General features: G+C 39.2%; 1 non-coding gene across 1 annotated transcript; it reads left to right on the forward strand.

Moving 5' to 3' along the window:
• Positions 1–4,475: 4,475 nt before the first annotated feature.
• Positions 4,476–4,548, forward strand: TRNAR-UCU. The gene has a single exon. It is a non-coding gene; the product is annotated as a tRNA-Arg (tRNA).
• The last annotated feature ends 1,642 nt before the right edge of the window (positions 4,549–6,190 follow it).

Below are 6,190 nucleotides of genomic sequence, written 5' to 3' on the forward strand. Positions count from 1 at the left end.
GAGATGTATGGAAAGAGTAACATGGAAACTTACATTACAATATGTAAAATAGAGAGCCAAGAGGAATTTGCTGTGTGGCTCAGGAAACTCAAACAGGGGCTCTGTACCAACCTAGAGGGGTGGGATGGGGAGGGAGATGGGAGAAAGTTTCAAAAGGGAGGGGATATATGTATACTCATGGCTGATTCATGTTGAGGTTTGACAGGAAACAGCAAAATTCTGTAAAGCAATTATTCTTCAATAAAAAATAAATTAATTAAAAAAATGAATCTTTGCCTGTGTCTTTTCAAATTTAATAAATTCACAGCTTGCAATGATGTGCTACAAGCCAGAATTATTTAAATATTGCCAATCTTACAGCAGGCATCACAATAGAATCTTAAAAAATGCTAACACAGTTTCAGGAAATGCATAATCTAGAGGCTGCATCACTGACTAATACAATTTAGACCTTGAAAATTAATGAAATAATATAAAGTACATTATAAAGGGCTTTAAAAATCATTAATAACTTCTGCTACTTTAAGTTTTTAAAATCAAATAGTTTTGGAATTAAATAAAACTTCTTTTATTCTCTTTTCCCCCCCTTTTGATTTTTCCCTTTACTTTCCGTTGAAATCAAAGTAGTTCTTTTTCTGAGGATACTTAACTTCTTATTTTAATGACATTTTAGCCTTTTTCTATCTCCAGTACCAGGCCACAGGTTATTTTTCTTTCTTAACTTACACCCCTACTGTACTGGTATTTCCTAGGATCACCTCACAGATAAACTACTTGCACCGAATGCTTCAACCAGTACTTGCTTCTGGGAGGACAAGCAGACAAAACTGCTGATATATGAGTGGGGTTCTGAGACTGGATAGCTCTTGACCAGATGGCAACCGTAATTAATGTTTCTGATGGAAGTGTGATGATGACACAGCGCTTGGTATGTTGTAACATCACAATTAGTGAGACCTGTGGTTGACTGTCATAGGAATACTAGAGAAGATGCACTGTTAATACAGCTTCTCAAGTAATTAAGAGGTAAAAGGGCAATAATAATCATAGAAAATTTGAATTTGGCTGCTTGTTGCTAAATGCCAAAGAAAGAAAATAACTGATTCAAGTCAGTCAGCTGTCAACTTAAGCTGCAGTGTGAAAGCCAGAGGCCTCTGCGGTAGCATTTACAGAGAACCTCACATTCTGAAGCAAGAGGGAAGATGGTACCGAAAATTAGGTCTTGGACCTAATTGTGAGATTAATAGAGTTAGAAAGAAGACTGTATATGGCACCAATAAAGTCTTCTATACTCAAGTCAAGACCCTTAGGGAAGGGCTGAGGCCCTAGAGATGTAGCAGTAAGACAGGAATGTTGAGTGGATATGTTGCAGGAAGAGGAACCCCTTCCAGGAACCAAGAGTAGGCTGTTGTGTAGCACTTGGAAATGAATTATCCAGGGAGACACATGTTCTGACAAAGCAAGAGACTTTACTGGGAAGGGGTGCTCAGGAGGAAAGCAGTGGGGTGCGGGAAACTGGAAGAACTCCTCTGCCATGCGGCTTGCAGTCCCAGGTTTTATGGTGATGGGGTTTGTTTCGGGGTCATCTCTGGCCAATCAGCCTGACTCAAGGTCCTTCCTGGTAGTGTTGCACTGCTCTGCCAATAAGAAGGATTCTGGGAGGTTGGTAGGACTTAAGGACCGGTGTCTCCTTTTGATCTTTCTTGAATTCTTCTGGTTGGTGGTGGCTTGTTAATTCCATGCTTCTTACCAGGAAGCGCTCATGCAAATTGTTACTGTAGTGCCTGGCCAGGGTGGGCGGTTTCAGTCAGTGTCTCCCCCAACAGATGTACTTGAAAATTTCCCAACTCTCAGTTTCCCAATTTTCCAGTAGACTGACCCACTCCCCCATTCCCCATTGCCTGGAAACCATGCAAAGTCCTCATCTGAGGCAGCAACTTCATAAGATGACACTTGCCCTCCTTGGATCTGCCCTTACAACCTTCTAAACCAATAACTAAAATTAGGTCTCAGCATGGGCCAACTGGGAATTATTGTTCATTTTGTGGGAGGAAAAGGGCTTAGTCACCCCCAAACCTGCAGGATCTGGCTAATATATTTTGGCAGAAAGCGAGGTAAAATGTTTTGGAATGGACTTCAAAGTGCTGGAGCTGAGGGACAAATATAAAGTGGGATAAGTGAGGGTACATTGGTTGGGCTTATCCTTCCATTTATCACGACCTAATGTTCAGATAAGTACACCTGGAACCATTCCTAATGCACTGCTGGGGTGGTTGGCTCCTTGAAGCTTGTGGAAGAAAAAACAATCTACAATAAATGAAATTGAGATTCTGGGACTGTCTTAGCTGAGGATTGAGAAAGTGATTTAAAAGGCTAATAGAAGTGGGTAGACTGGTGTGGATTAATTATACAAAACTAGAGAACCCATCAGTTGCCTGTTTCCCAGGAGGACCCAGAAGATACTCTCTTCACTAAAGGGAAAAGAAATTGACTAACCAGTGTCATACTGGCTGTCCTCTGTAGGCTTGGATTGATGCTGGGTGCCACTTTAGGGCTAGAGTTAAGAAACATAGGTATATTTTAAGACAACATATTTCATGAACTCATTTTTTCTCTTTATTTTTTAATTTTTAAATTGTGGGAGTATGATAATGCATTTACAGAAACCTTGGAACATATAGAACAAAGTTACATACAGTTACACTATGTGTTATAATTTTTTTGAATAGATAAATTAAGATTTTTAGTTGGATTTTCAATATCAGACTCTCAAAAATTAATAGAATGAATATATCACAAAGTAGAAAGATATAGTAGACCTGAAAAGCACCATGAACCAACTCAATATGATTAACATTTATACAATTTTCACACAACAGTAGGATATGAGTTCTATTCAAGTTCTCATAGACTATAAACTAGAAGACAGTGGAATATATCCAGGGCCATAAAACAAAGTGCAGAAATTTCATGGTCTAAAGGTATTGAAATCATACAGTTTGTTCTCTTATCATGTGGAATTATATTAGAAATCAATATCAAAAGATATTTGAAAATAACCCTCGTATTTTCAAGTGCAATGTGACATTTGCCAAGAGAGCTCTTTGACTTAGCCATTGAAAGCCTCAATAAAGTTAGAAGACCAAAAAAACTACAGAGGGTGATTGCAGAAAAGAAGCATTTAAATGAGAAATTAATATAAAAATTGATGCTTCTGAACTGTGGTGTTGGACAAGACTCTTGAGAGTCCCTTGGACTGCAAGGAGATCCAACAGGTCCATCCCAAAGGAAATCAGTCCTGAATATTCATTGGAAGGACTGATGTTGAAATTGAAACTCCAATATTTTGGCCACCTGATGCGAACAGCTGACTCATTTGAAAAGACCCTGATGCTGGGAAAGACTGAAGGCAGGAGGTGAAGGGGACGACAGAGGATGATATGCTTGGATGGCATCCCTGACTCAATGGACATGAGTTTCAGTAAACTCCGGGAGTTGGTGATGGACAGAGAGGCCTGACGTGCTGCAGTCCATGGGGTTGCAAAGAGATGGACACGACTGAGTGACTGAACTGAACTGAATATCAAAATGAGGAATTAGTATAAAAGATACTTCAGAAACTCCATGTATTTGCAAATTAAATGTCCACTTTTAAATGGGTATATCTGAGAAATCATAACAAGAAAAATAGAAAATATTTTCATGAACTCTTTTTCACTCTCCCAACTTAACTATAGGACTAAGATTCCTTTCTTTACTCTTACATTATTTACATCTGTATTTACTTTCTATCATGTTAAGTTCTCAACAACATTAACGTTAATTTGTTTTAACCCACAGTACACACAAAATAGTCTCAGAGTAACAATATCAACACTACCAGCAAGAATATGATAAATGGCAATAGCTTAATATGTTTTTCTAGTTCTTAATACCTTTGAATTATTTACTACTAGTTTTGTTTTAAAATCACATGAGGTAGTTACTCTCTGTGTGGTTATGACACAAAATCAACATGCAGTTAAGTTTATTTGCTTCATTTAGCTTTCTATTTTTAGAAATTGTTTTTAAAATTTGTTAATAATTAAGTAACATTTGTATATGTTTTCTAAGTCAAATCCAAAAAGCAAGATGTAGTTAAAAAAACCTAACTTTTGTCTCAGAATCCTCTGCTCTGTCACTCTCTTGTGTCTGTGGGTGAGTTTTGGGAGCAATTTTGATTTCTCCTCCCAGTTTTTAAACATAAGAAAAATGTATTTATATTCATCTTTTGCCTTCTTTTGCTAGTATGCTTTATCTTTTTCCTTCCCACCTTACTTAACAAGATACTGAAGATCATTTCATAGGATGATATAAAGATAGTTGTCATAACTTTAAAAAAATTTATTTATTTATTTTAGTTGGATCTCATAACTGTTTACAACCGCATATGAGTGCTTTGGGTAGATGTACCATTTATCAAACCCCAGGGCACTGCTTGAATAGCTCAACTGGTAGAGCATCAGACTTCTAACCTGGGGAACCAGGGTTCAAGCCCCTGTTCATGCAGCATGGTTCCCTTTGTGGGCTTCCCTAGTAACTCAGAAGTAAAGAATCTGCCTGTAATGCTAGACACCCGGGTTTGATTGCTGGGTCGGGAAGATCCCCTGGAGAAGGGATGGCTACCCACTCCAGTATTCTTGCCTGGAGAATTCCGTGGAGAGACAAGCCTGGTTACAGGGCTGCAGTCTAAGAGGTTAGTTGCTCTGCCATATGAGACTCTCTTCGACCCCATGGACTGTGGCTCTCCAGACTCTGCTGTCCATAGAGCTGCAATCAATGGGATCTCAAAGAGTCAGACATTAGTGAGTGATCAACACTTTCACTTTCACATTCAGGGCACTGCAGCCAGCCTCAGATGCACTGTTTAGTTCAGTTCAGTCACTTAGTTGTGTCCAACTCTTTGCCACCTTATAGACTGCAGCATGGTAGGCTTTCCTGTCCATCACAAACTCCCGGAGCTTACTAAAACTCATGTACCTTGAGTCTGTGATGCCATCCAACCATCTCATCCTCTGTCTTCCCTTTCTCCTCCCACCTTCAATCTTTCTCAGCATCAGGGTCTTTTCAAATGAGTCAGTTCTTCATGTCAGGTGGCCAAAGTATTGAAGTTTCAGCTTCAGCATCAGTCCTTCCAATGAACATTCAGGACTGATTTTCTTTAGGATGGACTGGTTGGATTTCCTTGCAGTCCAAGGGACTCTCAAGAGTCTTCTCCATCACCACAGTTCAAAAGCATCAATTCTTTGGCACTCAGCTTTCTTTATAATCCAACTCTCATATCCATACATGACTACTGGAAAAATCATAGCTTTGACTAGATGGACCTTTGTTGGCAAAGTAATGTCTCTGCTTTTTAATATGCTGGGTAGGTTGGTCATAACTTTTCTTCTAAGGAGCAAGTGTCATTTAGTTTCATGGCTTGCAGTCACCACCTGCAGTGATTTTGGAGTCTCCACCTGCACCCCCACCAAAATAAGTCAGTAACTGATTCCATTGTTTCCCCATCTATTTGCCATGAAGTGATGGGACTGGATGCCACGATATTAGTTTTCTGTATGTTGAGTTTTAAGCCAACCTTTTCACTTTCCTCTTTCATTTTCATCAAGAGGCTCTTTAGTTCTTCTTCAGTGTTTCTGCCATAAGGGTGTTGTCATCTGCATATCTGATGTTATTGATATTTCTCCTGGAAATCTTGATTCTAGCTTCTGTTTCATCCAGTCCAGTATTTCTCATGATGTATTCTGCATATAAGTTAAATAAGCAGGGTGACAATATACAGCCTTGACGTACTCCTTTTCCTATTTGGAACCAGTCTGTTGTTCCATGTGCAGTCCTAACTATTGCTTCTTGACCTGCATACAGATTTCTTAAGAGGCAGGTCAGGTGGTCTGGTATTCCCATCTCTTCAGAATTTTCCACAGTTTGTTGTGATCCACACAGCCAAAGGCTTTGACATAGTCAATAAAGCAAAAGTAGACATTTTTCTGACTGTCTCACTTTTTCAGCGATCCAACAGATGTTGACAATTTGATCTCTGGTTCATTTGCCTTTTCTGAATCCAGCTTGAACATCTGGAAGTTCATAGTTTACGTACTGTTGAAGCCTGGCTTGGAGAATTTTGAGCATTACTTTGCTAGTGTGTGAGATG

This window comes from Cervus canadensis, chromosome 21 (genome assembly GCF_019320065.1).
Source record: "Cervus canadensis isolate Bull #8, Minnesota chromosome 21, ASM1932006v1, whole genome shotgun sequence".
NCBI lineage: Eukaryota > Metazoa > Chordata > Mammalia > Artiodactyla > Cervidae > Cervus > Cervus canadensis.